Here is a 21522-nt window from a genome sequence, read left to right as displayed (position 1 = left end):
GCCGTCCGGGCGGGTGTTTGCTCATGAGTAGCCGTTTTTTCTGGTTCAGCATGTGCAACACTTATTGTTCTTCTCTTAGGAGCTGCTGAGGTTTGTGCCTTACCCGCACTATCTTCAATGACCTAGAGTTAAAAAACGTCTGTTAATGCATTATTAATTACCAAACGGAATAACTTCTAACTGAGTGAGACAAAACTGAGGACAGCGAAATACCGCATTTCCTTTCACATCACCGCTGAATGTAGAGTTAGAAACATACAATGTACTCTCTCCTACAGAGGAAAGTTTATGCGGTTAAGGGACAGAGAACAGAGTATTCAGTGTACGCAATCACATGCTCCATTTCCGAGATTCCTGTTCCCAAAGCTGAGACGAGCTAACTAACTGACAGCCTATTTAACTTCATCTGAAGTCTGGGACACCGAAAACCTTTTTCCGTTCCTCAAGACCAATCAGTGTTTGTTTGTAAAGACTTTTCTGGTGGTTTCATTTTAAAGAAAGTTTACAGGCTTTTCTTTTGGTTGGTTGGTACCGGTTTTTTACAGTACGAACCTTAACCACAGGAGGAGTCTCTAGCAAATTCAGCTCTGATGCTCCTGAAAACTTCTTTTGTGAGACGGAACCATGCGTATTTGGTTTCAGTGGGCTGGATGGCATGAATGAAGTAGAAGCTCTGCATGGCGAATGTGGGCTACCACCCTGTGCTGCAGAGCGTGGAGGAACAGGACGAGCCACCAAACCCAGCAATCTGTTAAGGGACACAATTTAAAATACGAAAAGAAATAAATCAATAGCAAGAATCATGCTGCGTTCAAGAAATCTGAGATGGTACGTAACAAAAACATTCCATGAACAAGAAATACAGGTGAACCCTCGCTGTTGGGGTGATGTCTCAGGCCCACCAACAAGTCAGAGGCATTTTCTTCTTTTCAATTATTCCGTTACATTTCGTACTTAATTTCCTAAATCACTGCCTCTGAGGCAAGAGTAATCCAATGTTAAGTTGCACAAGTGATGTCATTCTCGTGTCAGAAGAAAATGCATCCACATTTCAATGCTGGGACCACTTCAAATTCTCCACTTAGTTGTGTCCCTAAGTTGACCTTTTCTTTAACAGACACAAAACTAAACGCAAAGAGAACACTTTGCAAGCACAGGAAGTGTACACACCCACACACATACACATACATATATATATAGGAGAAGCAACACCTTTTTGAAATAGTCATTCTGTAGATCTACTATACCTGGAACATTTTCCTAAAAATTCTCTAACAGATGCACTGCGCGACTCTGCATCAGGGAGAGGATGTGTTATGACTGGTGGTTCTGTCACTCCAGGACTAGAATTAAAAGGAAAATGTAAATGACTTTCATTCCCCTGAAGTCCAAACATACCAGAATCCAAGTTTATTTGACCATACCACCTGCAGGAAAATCATCTGACAACTACTAGCCTCTTTTCCACTCTATTATCATAGCAGAAAAACTCACTCTCCAAATATTACTTATGGTGTATTGATTCTTAAATGCTACATATTGTATGCGCAAAAAAGCCAGACAAAGCTCTATTCAGGTGCACCTTCCCTCCAAAACGCTAACGCAATTCCAATGGATTTTTCTCTCTCTCTCCAAACACGTAGCTCAAGACTAAACTTTGTTAGAAGGCTGCTTACCTATCATGCTGTGAGAAACTGGTTTTCTGCTCGTTTGCTGCCCATACTTCTCCAATTTTGGACAATACATTACTGATGCAAGTTGCTCTTGGGTGCACGTTTCCTGCATTAGCTTCTTTTGTTACTGTTGATAATGGCTTTGGTCTTGTGACTGTAAAGCGAGAGGGAAAAACTCTCAGCCTCGTGGAATCCAAGCGATGGTTAGCTGTCCACTGTATTTCCCCCCCGAAAAATTACCTTCTCTTAAGACCGATGAAGGCAAGTGGTAAGGCTTGGCTCTCTCTACATGCAGCTTCCTTTCTCTAGGAAGGATCTTGCCATATTGGTCTAATACAGAATTTCTGGCAAGCGCTCTCTCTCTCAAGCGAGGATCACGATCATTCTGATGAATGAAAAGCGTAAAGCAGAACGTTGACGAATTACAAGAAGTTCGTTGCACAGAACTGCCTGTGCTATTTCTAATGAGTGAATAAACGTCCTCTGCAGATACAGTAAAATGCATCCACCGCACAGAACAGCAGCAAGTGCTACCCGTCAGCACACGCTTTGGAGTACTGGAATATTTTGTTCAACTTTTAGGTTCGGCTGTAACTTAAGGTGTAGAAGCTTATTCCTAGTATTTCAAAGAACGGTATGAAACCCCAAGCATTGCTGAGTACTATCAAAAACGGTTCGTAACACCTAAGAGAACCTTGCACACTTGACGCGTACCATGCGATTAACCTTCATTGTCTGGTTCAACTCTAGTGCTGGGATACAGTCACAATGCAGCAAAGGTTATTAAAAAATGCCTTGATTTCCCAAGTTATTCCCAAACTGGAGCTGACAGCAGAACATCTAATTTGAATGTAAGAGTCTACATCAGGCTTGCAAAATAAGCAGTCTCTGGGCTAGGTCAGCTGGCCAAGAAATTTATTTTAGCTACCACACTGCGCAGAAGAGTTATTTGCCCTAAGACACTTCCACAAATCTGGCAAAGAATCCGGTAGGCAGGAAGATGAGGGCAGTGGGAAGACCGCTCTCCCCTTCCTACTAATTGCTCCACTGTATGATGACTAGCCAGCTGATCATTTCGCTTAGATGCTGCCTGGCTGAGGATGGGCTGTTCATCACAAAGGCTCCATCTCTCATGAAACTCTTGAGATGAGAGAGCAGGGGTGGTGCACTGCAAATGGAAAACCTGGGAAAGAGGGGGCTGAAGTCACCATGGTGGGATAAAGAGGATCGAAGGGAGAGGGCGTCATGAGATAAAGGCGGCTAAGGTGTTGCAGCAACAAGAGGGCCGTCTAAGCAGGGGAAATTGGGCTACTGGGGCGCAAGGCAAAGGCTACAGAGGCAAAGATCTGCTTTGAGAGGCCGCAGAAAAGCCGACTGATGATGGGAAAATGAAGGGAAGCGGTGAGGAAATTGTCAGGTAGAGCTGACAACAGTAATCGTTTACCACAGCCCACCTCCTTGGAAGCAAATGATCGGGTATAGTGCAGCAAGCTGTTGTTTGCAACAGCTCACATCCCAGCGAGACACCCCCATCGTCAGCTACTGCACTGAACCTAATGCTTTGAGAAACTGACAGGGATAAAGGTTGTTAGATCTGTTAGGGCTGTTCCCAGTCAAACTCAGTAGCTTGGATCTAGGACTGCTATTACTTCTGCTCACTAAAGTCACCACCTGCATTTCAGTGCAACTTGCAAATAATAGGAAAATCAGATTATCGTGTCTTGTAGCCTCTGGAGCCCCGTCAGACAAGATGGGTGTGTTTCCCCCTTGATTCCCTGATATGTGCTCACCTGACTCAAACTGGATGGCTGGACATCGACTAGTCTTGGAGACAGCAAGCCAGCTGCAAGACACCTATTGTAGCTATCGTGAATGGCTTCACTTGTCAAAGGACCAGGTTTCTTCAAAAAATTCAAGGTCTGAAACATCAATCAAAAACTACAGATTAAGACAGCGTTATTATTCAGGCACTAAGGTTCTGGATAACCACTACGCGAAATAACATAAATGTTCACTGAAACTGTCAGAAAGCTTGCGTCAGTAATACACTTTAGGTTAGCCATCTCAGTAAGCATTACTATGTAGAGTCTTAAAGACGGCAGCCAAACTAACAGTTACAGTTTATAAAAAAAGTCCTGTAAAACAAAATATCAGCCCTTGCAATGCTTAATTAAGTATTTTCTAGCTTCTCTGTCAATACACAGGCCTTTCTTTTTCCCCGAACACTGACGCAAAATGCATTCTATCGAAGCCAAAACTGACACACAACGTTAAATCACACTGTGGAAGACCCTTGCTATGCTTGTTTGTGCAGAAGCTGGTTTACGTTGGAAATGTTTAGTGAGCTCAAACTTAATTCAAAATTATTTGTTACAATCTGTGCAGTGGCTCAGAAGTTATGATTTGGCCAAGTTTGGGAGAACAAAGAATTCATTGCTTCTTAAACAGTCAAATAATTTTTCATTTTCTCCATTCTGTCCTCCTTTTTCAGGTTAATCAGGGATCCAAACCCTAACTCAAGCCTAAGCAGGCAGTTCCACTGATGGGTAATAAAGAAGTAACCGCTTTCGCCGCCTTCCACGACATTTTTGTTCTTGCTCCTACAGCAACGTTGTATTCCGTTCTAGACACTCAATCCCTGATCGTGCTTCAACAGGGGACAATGGTAGTTTTACAGTCCCAAGAGTGGACCGAAAACCTTACCATTGGCATAAAACTGGCAGGGTACAATTGCGATTCTGCGTGTGGATGGGCAGGATGAGCACAGAATGGGCTCTGACACTGAAAGCAGTGCAAGAGAAAACTTAGAAAAGGTACATCTCCTGACAGTCTCAATGAAGATACAGTAAAAGATCACCTCCTTCTGCAAGCCGGTGCAAGTCATATGAACGACTCCGGAGTTCAGCAAGCACGAACCATCTGCAGAAACAAGGAACGTTTGACAACATTCCACGCTCTCACAGTTATGTTAGGACCACTTTACTTTTTTTAAACAGCAATATCTGGAAAGATATAACTGAGTACCCATTTTCTTCGTCAGATCGCAGGCAAACCTTTTTTAAAAAATTATTACTGCGTGTAGAAATTTCATCTCTAGTGCTACCGAGGTGCTGTGCTTTGAGCTTCAGTTCAAAGTCATTTCATTTTGTAACCATCACCACTTCACAGGCTACGTGACAAAAGCACCAAACCCCAAAACTCAGCAGAATGTCAGATGCATTTCACAACATGAAATACCTTGCTGGTACAATGTAATCAGAGCTGGGTTTGTGGGGGGTTGGGGTTTTTTGGTTTGGTTTGGTTGTTGAGTGAAAAACAACGAACAAGAGAACCAGTAAATGGCGTTGGACCTCAATTTAAGCTTCTCGCTGTTAAAAGCGGTGAAATACCTACCAAAATTATAGTTGATTGGATGAAAAAACTGCTCCGGTGGTGGATAAGAAGGAGGAAGTCCCCGACTTAGACTCCGCTCACGGACCAGAATATCCAAAATGAGGTTTGGCGAAGTCATACTTATTACAGTATCCAGTGACCACAGTGCAAAATAGGGGCAATCATGAAGGAACTCTTCTGGCCTTAAAGAAAACAAGTGCATAAGCTGAACGCCGACTTTCAAATGAATTATTTGCAGGGACGTTGAGAACAACTTCATGAAAATCTACCTTAGCGAGTCTGGCATTTGAGCATGATACCAGCGATTAATGTCAAATACACCCAAATAAGTAGATGGTTTTCTCTGACCATATGTAGTCACTTGCCAACTGAAGATTGATACGCTGGTGTCAGGGGATATTACTGGAAAAGACAAGACGTTGTTTCTTATTTGTAGAAAATAGGATACAGCTGATATTTTTAAAACACCACTTTCTACTTTGGCTTAATTCTGTTCTATCACTCCTGAAACACACCACTTGCTCTGAATAATAAAAAAAATGATGTACGGAGTAGCAAACATCCCTGTGATAGGTTTCAGTCATACTGCCCCTTTCTCTCATTCAAACTGTATCAGCTCTAAGCCAAATCAAATACACGCTTATTAGCTAATTCGGTTTTCCATACATGAAGAGTTGATCAAGACATTTAGCTAGATGAATAGTTTAGCAAAAAAAGATGTGCTAGCAACACATACATTGCTACTTTCAGAAAGCAGACAAATACTTATTGTATACACTTGTATTGCTCAGCTGGCATTATTAATTTCCAGATTTGAGTCAATTACAAGTGTTAAGAATAGCTCCTCCCCAGCATATTCAGAATGAAAGAACACAACTAGCACACAAAAATAAATACAAAAAGAACCCAAACCCAACAAACAGGGAAGCGGAATAAAGACTGTAACATAAAACATTCACAGTGCTGCACTCCAGTTCTCTCAGTAAGTGGAATGGTCTTTCTTCTCTGGGGAGAACGCATTCTCCAGATGTAAGCAAAGTATGTGGTAGATCGTTTACCCTAATGGGGCAAGGAACAAGACAACACTTTGTTTGGCAAAATGATTCTCTCTTGAATTCATCATGACCGTTTAGGGATCCTCACACACTTTACTATGTTGCATTGTGAACTTCTGTGCCATTTCAGTTTTGTTAGCCCCTGAAACTGCCTTTGAAGATAACAATGATTTTCCCCATTCAGAAGACAGCTTCATTGCCAGCCTCAACCCACATCCAGCAGAAGCTCATGTGTGCCTAGAACTTAACTTGAACAGATTCTGGAAAAAAGCTCATTAGAAACCATCAGAAAAATTACAGGTATTTCTCCATGCCTCATACTTCGTAAAAAGGAGACAGAAAGGTAACATTCCTAAGCAAGGGAGAGAATGATCTTACTGTTCAAAGACAACAGCTGGAGGAATAAAACACTGACATGACCCCACCATACATCGCTATGGCATGGCAGCAAGCATAAAATAAAGGCTGTTTTTTCCTTTAAAGGAGTCCCACATAACTTAAGCACCCAGTTTTTCTTTTTAAATAAGCCCAACAAGCTAGTCTATACAGATATTTACGACTTGCAGACTGTGGGTACAGAGCAGCATTCATCGCTTAGATTCCAAACCCATTTATTTTAGAATAGCCAAACGCGGACATCAGAACAAACCTTCGTTAACGCTATCCCCTCCGTCAGCATGGTTGGGAAATTTTTCTACAGTCTGACAGCTGAGTAATTTGGTATTGCTGGCCTCCCCTCTCAGCGGAATGGCTCCATCCGTGAGATCTAAACTGTACCTTTCGTCACAGTATTTCAAACCCTGGGGAAAAAATGAAAGGAGAGAGAAAAGGTCATTTGGAGATAAAAAACGTACGTTATACCTAAATACGAAAGAACGTATATATCTCTAATACAATATGCATATTCTAGTGTAGATTTCCCACGCGCTTCTTTCTGATGGCAAATAGAAACTACAGCTGACATGCAAGAGAATTAAGTGCCAAATCGTAACGGGTAAGCTTGGCTGCAAAGGCTTTGCACGCTTTCAAAAGTTAGCATTTCCCTAACATTACTCATTTCTAAACACGTTCTGCAGAATGCCTTGCAACATCAAGGTTTCTTTACGAACCTAAATATATATCTACAAAGAGATATCCGAAATAATGCAACACGTCATATGCATGCAAAGCTCTTTGCTCCGTGTCTTGAGTACAGAACTGAGGGAGGTAGAGAAGTCATGGCATTACAGCAGCTAAAGCTCTTTTGAGAGGTGTTCTCTATAGGCTCACCACTAGAGTGAAAAGGCATCTCTCTCTCTAGTAGCTATGAGAACTTCTTACTGCTTAACAATCTCCTTTCAAACCACGTAAGCTCTTACCAGCTCCTCCTCTAATCTGGTCAGAGACTAATGGGTGAAATATCCCTCAGTTCCTTCACGGAGCACACCCAACAGCAAAAGGGGAAAACAGAGAGCACGTGGGATGCACATGGGCAATGCGTTTAGGATCACCAATTCCTACAGAGTCAGCAAACCACTTTGGGATATACAGAAACTCCAGCAGGATTGTGTTGAACCTCTGATACCGCCACTTTCTAAGCAAGCATTAACTGAAATACTGCCTCTCCAAATACAGCATTCCTTCAAACTGTCTACAATGCAACACATGAATGTGTGTATTGTGGACAAAGAGCCGCTCTACAATTAAGAAAAAAACCAAACAAACCACCAAACAAAAAAACAACAACAACAAAACCCCACCAAATTAAATTTTCATTTAAAATTAGGAAAAAAAAAAATCAGGGTGCTCTGTTCCTCTGGAGCATCGTACGTTTGTGTCATAAAAAAAATGCACATAAAGATAAGGAGGTGACATCCTATTTAGACCACGCTGAATGACTTGGAGGTATTTATACCTTGCCACCAGGATAGGTAATGCATTTTCCAAACGCCTAACCTTCATCAATTCAACAGCAACATTTAGTATCAAAAGAGGAGGAAAGAATTGCTCGGAATTAAGATCGCTTCCCCCTCAAAAAGATTTTGGGAGAGTTTCAAGCATACTACCGAATAGAATTATACCTTATACAGATGCGTCTCCTGTCTGTTACGTCTCTGAGATATAATGATACCTCATCTCTATTTTAAACACAACATCATCTTTGGAGCCAGTTCTAACAATTTACGTCTACTCTTTTGACCAAATCATACCACCGGTTCCTGTATTGACGTATTTGGCTGGCTTTAAGAGTAGATTTCATAGGTAAAATTTGTAAAAGCTGCTTCCTCCTCAGCAACTGAATGTATACGGGCTCTTTGCAGATGAATCTAGTTGGACAACATGACGCCGCAGTATGAAATGGCGTGAGTTGTTGTCAGAAAGTATGGACAAAGGCCATGCCCAAGAAGACGCAGCCAAAGATTACCGTTTTTTAGTCACCTCTGAATTTTGATGGTAAATATTACCCCTGCCAACTTAACTGATCCTCACTTAGAGAAAACTACCATTTTCATCTTTTCACATACGGGCACGTCTTACCTCATACATGACCTGTCCTGATGCCAAGCGTTTTCGGTCACGAAATGCTAACCGCAACAGACGTAAACTCACAACATCACCTTCACTGAAAGAGGTGTAAATTATGAAATTTGATTACAAAGCTGCTTTATAGTCCTCATTACCATTTTATTAGATCTAGACTGAAGTTTTCTTAATAGTGCGCTCTTGCTGAAGAGACAAACAGCACTTCCCAAGACATGATAATTGGTCACATTCGGCCGCTGAAACAGAAAGGAGGAAATTTTGACACTAACCGCTTTAGGGGCAAATGCTAACCATACCCTTTGAAAGCTTTACTGTGTTGCATGGGCTAAAAATTGTCGGAAATAGTTCTTCACAGGGAAGAGTTCTCAATCAAAACTGCTTTAAAGTCAGACTTAAAAAGATTGCCACCCTGTGAACAGCTGAGCTGATCAAATAGCTTGCTGATGCTGAGAGAGAGAGAGAGAGAGAGAGAGAGATCGATCTTTCTCCCCTTCCCTCACCACCAAAGTTCCAGTCCCTCTCTTGCATACGCTGCACCCTTCCACATACCGATTTCATCCATTAGCCCAGCAGGAAGCCATTGACTTTTCTGCTGAACAGTGATCGTTCTCTGCCAGGTGAGCTGAACTGGCTCATGAAGGCTCCAGAGACTGCTAAAGTTGGCACAAGGTAATGGGCAATACCGTCACCTCCCTCCTTTAGGGGCAGCAGGCTGTTCTGTCGGCACGGTTAGCGTTCTAGGTCTGCAGCCTCAACTACTGTGTTAATACCATGGTGTGAATATCGGACAAAGCATGAAGTAGCCGTCAAGCAACAAAGGAAATCATTTAAGAATGCAAGCACAAAAATACAGCCACTGTTGCTTTGTCTTCTTTCAGAAGAGAGGAACTCCTAGGTCCCTCCTTCACGTCTGTTGAATTCTGTAAAAATGGCATTGTAAGCTTAACACCTTCCCTACCTGAGAGAATCTCCCGCACAGCTAAACAAACAAAACAAATATACAGGTATTAACTGTATGTGAACAAATATATGTATATAAAAAAAAAAATAATTCAGTGGCTGACAGTAAGTTTTTCTTCACCTTTCTTGTGTAGACTGAACAGCCCACAAGTAGCAACAATTGCGAGGATCATTCTCAGGCTCTTGAAAAGTAACAGCATAGACAGGAATCCTTCCTCCTTCAAGCTGAGAGTGGTGCCTACAGGTTAAGTCACATTATTAACATACTTAAGCCTTTCAACATATGCCCTAATTGCAGGAACTTCTTCTGAAAAATAATTTTTAAAATCTGTTTCGTCGAAATACACCCATTTCCTGCTTTCACTGAATACTACTGATAGAACAAACCGTCTTACGGAAACCAGCTCTATCACATCCTCACTGCTTGGCATAACCCAAAGAAGCGTGCTTTCCACAATTCCTCAATCCACAGGCACAATACGGAAAACAATCCTAGTCCATTGGGGAGAAGGCGGTCCCATTTAGTCCATGTATTATTATTAACAGTTATTTCAGAAGAGGATTACTAAACCTTCCAAGACTATACTCAGAATTTCAGTCCCCAAAAAAGTTCTCTTTAAATTAACATACTTCCTTAAGCAAAAAATTGAGAGCCCTGCACCTCCAGGCACGGCCAAGTGTAAAGGCCTACTTACTCCCTCTGCAAAGTTTTCATATTCCATAGTGACAGGCAGCCGTCTGAAAAACCCACAGCGAGCTGATTGCTTCTGCTTATGTAGCACAGGGTTGATATTGCTGTTCCTGAAGGATTTTGTAATTGCCAACAGAGATGTCTCCCTTCTCCGGCCACAGTTTCCCTTCTTTGTGCAACTTCAGCAGGAATGCCAGTGACAGCTTCCAGACCTAGACACCCAACACCACGCAATAAATGCATGCGTTATGCCACTGAGGTTGCATTTTAAACACTGACGTGACAAGGTGTATAACCTAATTCCACCGTCCCAGGCAAAATACCCCTTTATGCAACACTGGCTTTGCTATTTCCATTTTGTACGTTTTCAAAGAACGCAACAACTCTCTGATCGGAAACTTGTTCTCACTCGTCGTTCAAAACCAGGTAAAAGTGTAGCCTTCATAGACAAATTCTTCTTGGACTCTGTAAATCAGGAGTTTGGGCCTCATGGCGAAGCTATTTGAAGTGACATCAGCTCCTGAAGCCACTGTTGTAATAGCCAAAACAGTCCATGCAGTCTGAATACACCAATCAGAGATTTCGTTCATCCAAACGCATGACTTTTGATAAGTCGGATTGATTTTAAAAAACAAGCCTAAAATTTGCCCCAAGTCAATTAACAGAAGCAGAAGAACATCCCCAAGAAATAGGGCACCTCTGACACAACTCCCTATCAGGCAGCTGCACTGACTCAGGTGGGAAAATTCCTACACCTCACTGGCAAGAATCATAGTGTCATAGGGATCTTGGTGGGAGGGGGGCATTTATAACATTAGAAGGCGTATTAAGCCACTCCCATTTTTAATCACTTCAGCACTACACGATGTCAAACCGACACCTGTAACCAGTAGCCATGAATGTCTGCACACGAGTATCTTCAAAGCGGGATGCATATAGTTTCTTTAAAAGACACAAGATTTCTGACTTTTAAATTCAAGCTTAAAAACGGCAAGCTTACCCGATGCTTCTCTTTCATTCTGAGTGCAAGAAAAATCATCCAAACAAAGGTCAACCAGAAGTAGATGACCAACATCTGTAGCCACGGCTGCCACTCCGAAGAACCATTGCAGACTCTGATGTAGGTGCTGAGTGCTCGCGCTGGCTCCTCCGTGATTAGTTATGGGTTCTATGGCAGTTACCTGCAGGAAAGCGACAAGTTAATATTTAACTGAATTAACTTCAGCTGAAAAGGTCCATTCTAATATTACAGCTTACCAATTGCCACTCCCTACTTAGACATAATTAACTCTAAGAATTAAACACAGAAAACCAGTTATATGCAAGAAACTTCATCCTATTTAAGGGACTTCAGTTAGAAAGACAAAGCTACACCTAGTTCTCCCACTGCTCACAGCCCATCAGCACTGCAATACAGTCTACGCCTTCTTTGCCAAACAGGTATTCGGAGAGATCATGGCTGTAAGTCAGATGAGGCAGCGGTCAAGCTGCATGGTAGACACACCATTTTCCATGGGAATGAAACATTTTTGGGAAGTGTTGAAGGGAGATAGTAGCTTAGCAAAATTTACACGAGTCCTCATTTAGAATAAAAATAACCGCCAGATAAAGTAAGAAAAGGTGTAAATGCACACCAGCACTTTTAGGAATGTTAACAGAAATTTTGAAAGCCAGCCTAAAACAACGGCAAAAAGAACAGCAGCTTGTTAGAGAAAGAGCTAACGCCAGCTAAGGAAGAAGCGCACACTGCTCTTGAACATGCGGAGCAGTCTGCACGCAGCTTTATTACAAGGGGAAGACAGACCTTTCAGCACCTGCAACACGTCCCAGGACAATACTGACTGCTAGAGCAGAGATACAAGCGCACAAAGACTCCGGCACTAAAGCTATACAACAAAAGAACACAGGCTATGGTTCAGCCTTCTTACAAAAAGCAGCACAACAAAACCAGGAACCTTTACATCAACAGCACAGTTTGACAGGAAAATAAAACAAAGAAGTGAGCATCACAAGGTAGTCCATTTTTTAATACATTTCCCCCCCCCCCACCCCCCCCACCCCCCAAGAGGTGGGGAAAAATAACCAAACCCCTAAGCCCCAAAGTTTTCTCCTCTCCCATATCAAGCACTTGCTGGGACTACACTGCCTGGAAATCTACCACAGAATTTACCTTTCATCTTGGTCACGAGAATTCTAATCTTAGAAGTACCTACAGTCCTTTGCTCTCTGAATGACTACACATCTACTCTTACACTAAAAGGCAGTCATACAGTCACTATAAATACCCCGTATTAATACACTAATGGCTTGACACCTTGGACCAGAGTTGCTCAAAGTTAGGCTTAACCTGTAGAACTTAGTTGTCCACTGAAGATATACCCACACGGAAAACAGTCCAGAAATTAAGGTGCTCATCAAGGCCTTAAAACAGTAACAACAAAAACTGCAGAATGTGATGTTAAGACTAGATCTGCAATTTAGGTTTAAAAATAATCATTACGAAAATCAGAGAAACATTCCGGCAGATTAAAAACACATCTTACGTAATGTATAACTTGGAAGTATGAGTTACAGAATAAATTCAAAGCATAGGGACAGTGGCCAGGGGCAAGTTTTATCTACTTGTTCTTGCTAACCCTTACTCCCACTCACAACTTAGAAGTTAACAGTCCGACTAGCAACACTTGTGGCCTGTCTATGCTGATCTAACCAAGCTAATAGCAAAAAGATAGGAAGCAAAATGAAAGCAACAGGCCAAACATGCTTGTCATCAAGAGCGTTGAGGGCATAAGAGCAGAACTTCAGGTAAGCTTTGGCTTTATTCCAAAATTCATAACCTTTATCACACAACAGCCAACTTTTCCCCCCGAGGCTTCTTCGTATTTTCTCCTGCACCATTGTCTTGCGGTATAGAAGAACTCCCCAATACAACTGGCAGGTCTAACTACGTTCTATTTCAAATCACTTGGGTAGACACAGATTCGGTATGTGACGTGATCCTTCTTAACCTTTCCTTTTCCTATTCCCTGCTTACGTAGATCAAAGGAATAAAACTTAACAAAGCTATGACCTTTTTCACCAACATAGTTTACTTACTGATTATACGCTGATGTCAGCACACAGCTTGTCCTTCCACCTCAAACTCTAAGATTTATCAAGATGATAGGCAAACTAACACAGCGGAACACCAACCCAACTCATATCTTTAGAAATTACTACAATACAAATGCTTACTGCTAGTAATCACGCTGTAGCACTACAAACAAACAAAACTCCCTCCAGCTGTATTCTAGCAAGTCAAACCAAATCACGTTATGGAAAGCTGAGTAATAGATAAGTATTTATTTGTGGCAGATTCTAAGGTGAGAAAAATACAGGGAATCTGGGTTTTCTATTAACTGACGCTGATTCTTGTTTACATTAAGACAATGAGACTAGGGGACATTACGACACTTGAGTTTATGGGTTACAGAAGACAGAAAAAAATGAGTAACATCACACCAGTGCATCCCACCTACACAAACACAATATTCAATGAGCAGAGATTCAAGGGCTTCAGACTGAAAGTCACTCTTTCAACAGTCTGTCAGATACCTCACTCAAGGCTCGTTTTTCCTACTTAAGTCAACACAAAAACGTGTTCTGCTCTAAAGTCAGACCTGCTTGCTAGCCTGAGATTCATGGGAATGGGTCTCACTCATTTACAGCACAACTGTGGAAGTTTGAGGTATTTTAAAGACATTCTTTCTGACAGAAATTAACCATTTAGGAAATGCATGCTACGGACGCTTGAAAGAGTGGGTTTTTTTCCTTTCTCACTCTGTCCAGGAAAAGGTATTTTTCAATGCCTTTTTGTGGAAGCGGAGAGTTAGGTAACTATGTGCTCTACAATAAAACCAGGAAATTTGGTTTACTCTCAGTAGACTCAGAAGATAATGGTACCGTTAAGCCCAAGATTTTACATCAAGGCTCTCTCGACTGGATTCTCTGAAGTGACAGTACGTTAATGCAATACAGAACAAAACACCTCCTACAAAGAGGCGCTCCAAAGCTTTTCCTGAAGCAGGATTATGCAGCACCTAACAACATAAAAGCTTCCTTTCGCCGCTTAAAAAGTACGTACCCTTCCTGGAAGAACAACTGCTTTAACCACTCTCGATATTCCAAGGTCGTACAGACAGAGAACACTTCCCGCTGCTTCTTCCAACCCAACCAGTAGTCCAGTTCTCTTCTGCCAGGAGAACTCCTTTACCACACGAACAGTGGGACGCTGTTCATTTACTCCACTGAAACGATATGCAGAGCGCCGCTCTCCTGTCACAGAGTTCACTACCTCCAGTTGAGGACCACACGCCAACCATGCTAGGCCATTTCTCCCTGTAAGAGAAAAGAAAGCCGACTAAAGCAACTTTCCAACACAAGACTCAAAACAACTGAAAAAAGTCACAGTCACTGCCCCTTTCCTTCAATAAAAGGCCCTAACGGAGGAAGACCGACTTCCCTAATTCTGGTCAGTTCTCTAAAATCACCCATCGAAATCCTCAAGCAATACATCTTAACATTAACCACCTTTTTATTTTGCATTTGTACTTGTCATTCCTGCACTGAAGAATTTTGATCGTTTGGGATAAAGATTACAATATATTGATCTATAGTCTTTATACCATAGTCGGCTTGGTTTTGCTAGAAATCATCTAAATACAGGCGGGAATACAAGCCTTAAAGCATACTTCAAATATAACAAATCTAAGCCAATTCATTTCTAGTTTACAAATGTCACTTGACGCGTGCCTCCTTTGGGCAGGGATTTGGACTTCAGCAAGAAATTGTCTTAAAACGGGCACTGCGTTAGTAAATTTAACCTTTTACACGTGCCGATCACAGAAAGAATTTAAGGCGTTTGCTCCACTGAACTGCTTCAAACTCGAAGGAAGTATTAACTCCATTACTGCATTGACAGTTAGGCAGATAGATTCTATCTGGTCTTGACAGAAGCCTCGACATCCAGCTCGGCACCCAGCTCTGCTTTCAGATCACCTGGAAAGTCACCTACCTAATCTGCTTAGCCACTTCCAGCAGCTCTCGCTGGCTACTCATCTGCATCCTATTAAATACTTTGGAAATACGGCTGCAGCGCTTAACAGTGCTGCCCTCTTCCTTCTGTTTTTATTCAGACTAGAAAAGAAAAAGCAAGGGCTTTTGCCGCTGTAACATTGTGGGAGAACTATTTCTGCGTGTGATGTTATGACGGTCATAGAGCTTGAGCTGGTGCAAATAAATACGGCCCAAACCAACACTATTATTTTTTGCAAAACTGCCTTGTATTTAAGTAGAAATTGAGGAGGGCTCACTGACTCAGCAGGTTTAAGTAAATTATTCTAATAGCACAAGACCGGTGCACGGGGTTGTAATTTCAAAGTTTAACTATACTAGTGTTTTCATATTAGCATTTTCAATCGTTACAACATCCTTTTTGTTCTCTCCAAACTTGATGCATCTTAACAGCGCCAACCTGACACAGTTGATACTATGACCCTATGCTTCAGGTAACCTCCAGGCCATAACAGCTTTATACCACCACCAAATTTAGGGGAAAATGCTCACCTCTAGAAAGCTTCCCGCACAGCACAGAATCTAGGGTTATGCCATCCTCCCCAAGTGCCTGAATAGTCACCTCTGGAAACTGCAGCAGACTGCTCGTTGCCCGAGCCGTTAGCTCTCCCATTCTTCGCTGTAAATAAAGAAAACAATGCAAAAATAGACTCATGTCAGCCATAAAGAGTTTTGAGCTTGACAGAAGTTTGCCATATTTTACTCCTGCAGAAAGAGGATTTCGTGAGCGAGTTAGCAGGTGATTTGGTGAGTACCACTGGGTCATTTCTTTCCCACTTAGGCAGAAAACCTCCCCCAAATGTTTTAGGCAAAACCCCTACATTTAATCCAAAACCAAAGTTTTAGTCTCAAAAGCCACTAGCACAACAGAGACCGTCTGTATCAGAATTCTGGAGTCAGGCTTATTGCACTCAAGTGCAGCCTACACATTGTCTTGCAGAGGTTGTGCGGATGCTCCACAAGCTCTCCGAGAAGCACGGATCTACAGCAGAAGGTGAGAAGAAGAAAGAATTTCAGCCCTCTAGCCCAACAGCCCCCAACAGCTAAGATCCTGTATCTGATGCAGACCCCAGCCTTGATTTCCCTTTAAATGAGAAAGCAAACCAAACCAACACAGATCGGAATTTGACACTAGAGCCAGTTTACCCAGCTACCTCCTATGGTTATTCTCTAACACAACTATACTGCCATTCAAGAGTTGCAGTCCCTGCCTAACGTGGCTAAGCTAGCAAAAGTTCCTAAAGCCAGTTCTGAAATTGCGCTCTTTTTTACATTGCTTGGTCTACCTGGACAGACGGATGGAGGTGCCAAGTGTCTCCGTACAGACCACACACGCAGCCTTCCAGCACAGGGAGACAGGAGTTAACAAGGCATTTCCAGCGTACCACACCGCTTGCCCCTCTCAGCACAAGTTCCGGAATCACGGAATCACAACAAAGAGGATTCCAATCCCTGGAACCCATGTGGCCCAACCCCCCTGCTCAAGCAGGGTCACCTAGAGCAGGCTGCCCAGCACCGTGCCCACATGGCTTTTGAATAGCTCATTCTGAAACGTACTTTTACGAGCAGCAACCTGACAAGCTGAACTGCAAAAGCATTTGCAACACGTGCAACAGGCCCCGGTTTTTGGTGACTCTCTCCTACCGATTTAAGCATTCTCTCCACCACATAAGGAAAACACTACCACACCAGCAAAGCCTTGTCACCGTTATTTCTCTAAAACCGTACCTGACAGCTTACTAGGTAGAGGAAACAAAGTTAATAGATGCCTGATTAAGTTCATTTCACTGTCCTAAGAAAGCAAACCCCAGGCAAATCAATGCAGGAAAACGAGTTGGTGCAGTCAGTGAACGAGGAGCTGTCCTCAGCAGAACAGGATACAGTCCTGTGTGCCCAAACGCCTGTGGCAGCTGCCAGCCAAGACTGATACAACCGTCCAGACTAAGAAGGCACTTGAACTACCACATTTAGCCACACACGCCACGCGGGGTTCAGCATTCCCCACAGAATTAAGTCCCTAAATTTCCCATCAGTTTACCAAGCACAATCAGGAAGCAATCATTAGACCTGAAAGACTGACACCACGCTTCTTTCCATTGGCAGAAGCTCCAGACCTGGAGTCACCTTCCCTCATTAAGGAAGAAGTCAAGCACTTTTGTTTAAGGCATGATGCGTGCTTCGTGCAAAAATCAAGAGACCCCCACAAAACGCGCTGGATTCCTGTAAAGCTGTGCTCTCCCCATTAAACCCAGCCCGCTTGCCGCGACCGCCGCTCTACGCAGATAGCGAATTCCCTGACGCCTCCCTTTGGCAGTTACCCATGTTGAAGCAAAGAAACGGTTCGCGAAGAGCACCTGGGAGGGGAGCAGCATACGGCCTTTCAGTGAAGGTGTGCCTTGAACGATTTATTAAGCAAGTCACCATCAGACCCCTTCTTTCCCAGAGCACGCACTTTTCCCATCACGCACTCCTTGGCTCTTACACGCCACAGCCTCCTACTGAAATGCTTCTGTCTGGCTAAATAAGTCACGTTGAGATCGGTTGCTTTCAGAAACATGCCCCAAATTAAAAGCAGTATTACCCTTTTTTAAGAAAAAGAGCAAAGAACGCGTCTGCCCCACGTTCTAGGGTGTTTATCTCATGACTGGTTTTACAGGGAATATCTTTGGTTCTCCCTGTCAAGGACTTTGAAACGACACAAGCCTGAGCTGCTTCGACATGGCTCGGTGCATTCACTGGCATCTCTTATTTCCGTAATAATTTCTTGTAACGACAAAATGAAGACCACAAACTATAATGTAGTTAGAAGTAGACAGCATATTCTGTCAGCCGAACTCATGAGAGATTTGATATTACATTGTGGACCCTTAACCAAGGGCTACGTTATTGCCAGTTTACCCAGGCTTAAAAGCCCCTGGAAGGTCTTGTCGGGGCATTGCTGGCAGAGAGGTGTGTGAGTAACAAATCTTAAAGATGACAAGAAGGGGAAAACATCAGACCACAGGTTAAGGTATCTGGCTGCAATGCCTGTTACTGGGAAACTCGCCTGAGCCACGGCGGCATACTGGTGCTCCCACTCCTTCCGGGCTTCCTCCAGCCGGGACTCCCTCGTTGCCCGTGTGCTCCGGATCCGCCGCTCATGCTCAGCCAGCAAAAACCGCACCTCTTCTGAACAGCTTTAACCAGGGTATCTACGTGTAAAATAGCAAACCCCGTGAGGGACGAGGACCAGCACCGTGGCAGCCGCGCAGCGTGTTCACAGTTGTTCAAAATGTTCTCTGCCACCCACTTTGTAAGAAATTTACCCGTGGACCTACCTCAGCTGCATTCCCACCACACTTCTTCGATATTACAGATTACCAAAGATGCCTCCTGATAACGTTTGGGGAAGTCAAAATCTACTTGCTATTTGTAGCTCTATTTATGCAGAAATAGGTACGTGTTTCGTTGGCTGTTGGTGGCCCTGTGCTCCCGAGCCCAGCCAGACTGGACAACACTTTGTTGTTTTCAGCCTTCAGGTCTCTTATAAGCTTCTCCCCGGGACTTGCATTTACACTGCTTTCTTCCTCATCTGTTTTGTCCTTTTAAATATGAAAATACATAAAAGACAAAACAGAAGCTGGTACCCAAATAATCCCAGCAAACAGCAAGATTTCCTGTCAAAAATTACTCTTCTTTTTTTTTTCTTTCCCCCCCCCCCTCTTTTGTTCTTTTCCCTGTTCAGAAATATCCCATGTAGCTCTGGAACTTCACAAGTGAAAAGGTCTCACGGCCACTTTGCTCCTCAGGTGGAAGCATCTGATGCCCTCTCCTGTACTGTTACCAGCAATCACAGCCTGGTTTGGTTTTGCCCCTGCCAGCCCAGGAAAAACCTTCTCTTCTCCCGCTAACCCTAACCGGCAGCAACGTAGCCATAGCTGCTGTGCCTCCAGTATGCGGGGCAATGTGGGATGGGATACCTGAAAACCAGCCCTCGTCCACTGTAACTGTGGGTACGCCAGGTAGGCAGACAAATCCCCTGCAGAGACAAGTCCACCTGCCCCGGCATGGAGCTGGCTCAGGCGTGGGGAGTTTGTTGGTCTGCGTTCATCGGCACGTGAAAGCAGTTCAGCTCTTTGCAGGACTGAACTGGTGCTGGAAACATCAAATCTTCTGCTCCTGATAGCTCCTAACAGCCAGGCTGCTGCGGCTACGAGCTTGCGGAGCCACGATCCATCCGCTTTGGGATAAGAGACGTGTAAGTGCCTGACCTCTTTTTATGGGAGCTGGAATAAGAAGGAATTAGTGCTGGAGTCCCAGAGAAAGCCTGACTGAAAGGACTGCAAAGAGAGCGGTTTTCAGTGCTGAGCCCCAGAAAGGGCAGGAGCAGAGCAAAGGGGAGAGAGGGAACCCTCTCCTCCAGAAGGAGACGACGGACTGGGAAAGTGGCCGGGAAGCAAGCGGCTGCTGGGCAGGAAGGAATAGCTCTGCGTGGCACTATCGCTGGGATCTGGGATTGGGAAGCAGAGACGACAAAAGCCTGGCAGCAGGGATCATCTGTCTGTTCTATGTTTCAGCCATGTTTGGTCTGTGGGACCCCAAACTACAGCTTAGTGTTAGAGGTGCTGGGAGAGAAAGGGAAGGAAAGACGCTGAATTAAGTCACACCTGTGAGAGAGACCCAGAATTCTCAGGAAAAAGAGTTACCGCTGTCATACAACGTAGTTGTGAAAATATGTGCCGTTCGTTCATAAGAATACAGAATAAGCTCTTCATATGCTGCCCTTGCTTACTGACAGATTCACTCTTTCTTCATCCTGAGCTGTCAATCACTTTGAACTGGTATCTTTTGTCGTTTTGCCCACCACCTGGCTGCAATTTGCACCAAGACCAGAGAGGGAAAAATTATGGAAGTGTCCCTTTCAGCATATCGTAAAGTTGACAGAGTTTCCTCGTAACAGACGGCTGCTGGACTCATGTCCGCAATCTGTAAGCACATGAAAAGTATGAACTGACATTAGATTTTGAAGGAGGCTTTTTGAAAGAGTTGTCCACACTACCAAAAATCAGATAAGCATTAACATGGAAAAATCGACCATTAAGGACCTTAAACATAAAAGCAGAACCCTAGCCTCTTCGCAATCTGGCTATAACTTAACTCTTTTTAACACTTTCACAAGAAATGAGACAGGAAGACAGACAGACAGACCGACAGACCGACAGACAGAAAGAGGAGAGGACACAGGCGGCTTTTGCAAAAATTAATGCTGGAGGCACTTGAATCCTGGTAACTCTGGCTTACGCTAGCATCAACGCAAAAAACCAACCTCGCAAAACCACTTTGATGGTATTTGTACAAGTAACAGTTGAAGAATCTGTCCTTAAAGTTGTTCAAAATGCCTTCGGTGAATGACGGGAGTTAGCATTTGAAGAAGCTCAGGTAAGCTGTTTTAGGACTACCAGCATTTACAGTCAACGTTTTCACATGGGCACATTTTCTATTTGTATCCTTCCATCTTTCGCTTGATAGTCCTTTCTTTAACAAAAATACCTCTTCAAAGATGCTGGAGTGTACAGTTAATTCACCTGAGACAAAGAAGAACCTACGGGAGCTTCATCTGATTTAGGAATGCAATATCTGGTGCGCAGCACAAACACTAATCTCAGCATTCAGAAAACAAAGTCGCTGTTTCGTAACACTGCCTAGTTTTATGTAAAGAACATGGCTTTTATATTGACAGGCGGAAACAAACGTCACAACTCACAAAGAGTTATAAAGCAGGCATGTTTCTTGCGGCGCCGGGTGCAAGAGGATTTCTCCACAAAGCTTGCACACAGGGTTAAAATCATGACAGGTATTTAAAACAGTTAACAAAGTTAGTTACGCCTACTGGTGCTACCCCTTAATTAACTATTGGTTAATACTTTTCTTACTTCATCTTAAAGTTACAGTTCTCTTTTAATTCACCACGCATGCTCAGAGAGTAGGGGGCTAAATTGGGTTGGGGCTTCTCTAGCTAGGAGGTGTGTTCTTTAGTATTAAAATGAGATTCTATTGAGACAAGTTAACTCTAGGGCACTATTTTGGCAGTCTTCTCTATTTTTCTACGATTCGTCCTTGTGCTAATCATTATTGC

General features: G+C 43.2%; 1 long non-coding RNA gene across 1 annotated transcript; it reads right to left on the bottom strand.

Moving 5' to 3' along the window:
* Positions 1 to 712: 712 nt before the first annotated feature.
* LOC132322004 (uncharacterized) lies at positions 713 to 1715 on the bottom strand. Its single transcript, XR_009484991.1, has 3 exons — positions 1677 to 1715; positions 1248 to 1343; positions 713 to 748 (listed from the first exon to the last, which is right to left on the bottom strand). It is a non-coding gene; the product is annotated as an uncharacterized LOC132322004 (long non-coding RNA).
* Positions 1716 to 21522: the final 19807 nt, after the last annotated feature.

This window comes from Gavia stellata, chromosome 2, assembly GCF_030936135.1.
Source record: "Gavia stellata isolate bGavSte3 chromosome 2, bGavSte3.hap2, whole genome shotgun sequence".
Taxonomy (NCBI): Eukaryota; Metazoa; Chordata; class Aves; order Gaviiformes; family Gaviidae; genus Gavia; species Gavia stellata.
Note: the sequence above shows the minus strand (reverse complement) of the source record. Positions and strands in the feature narration are given on the sequence as shown.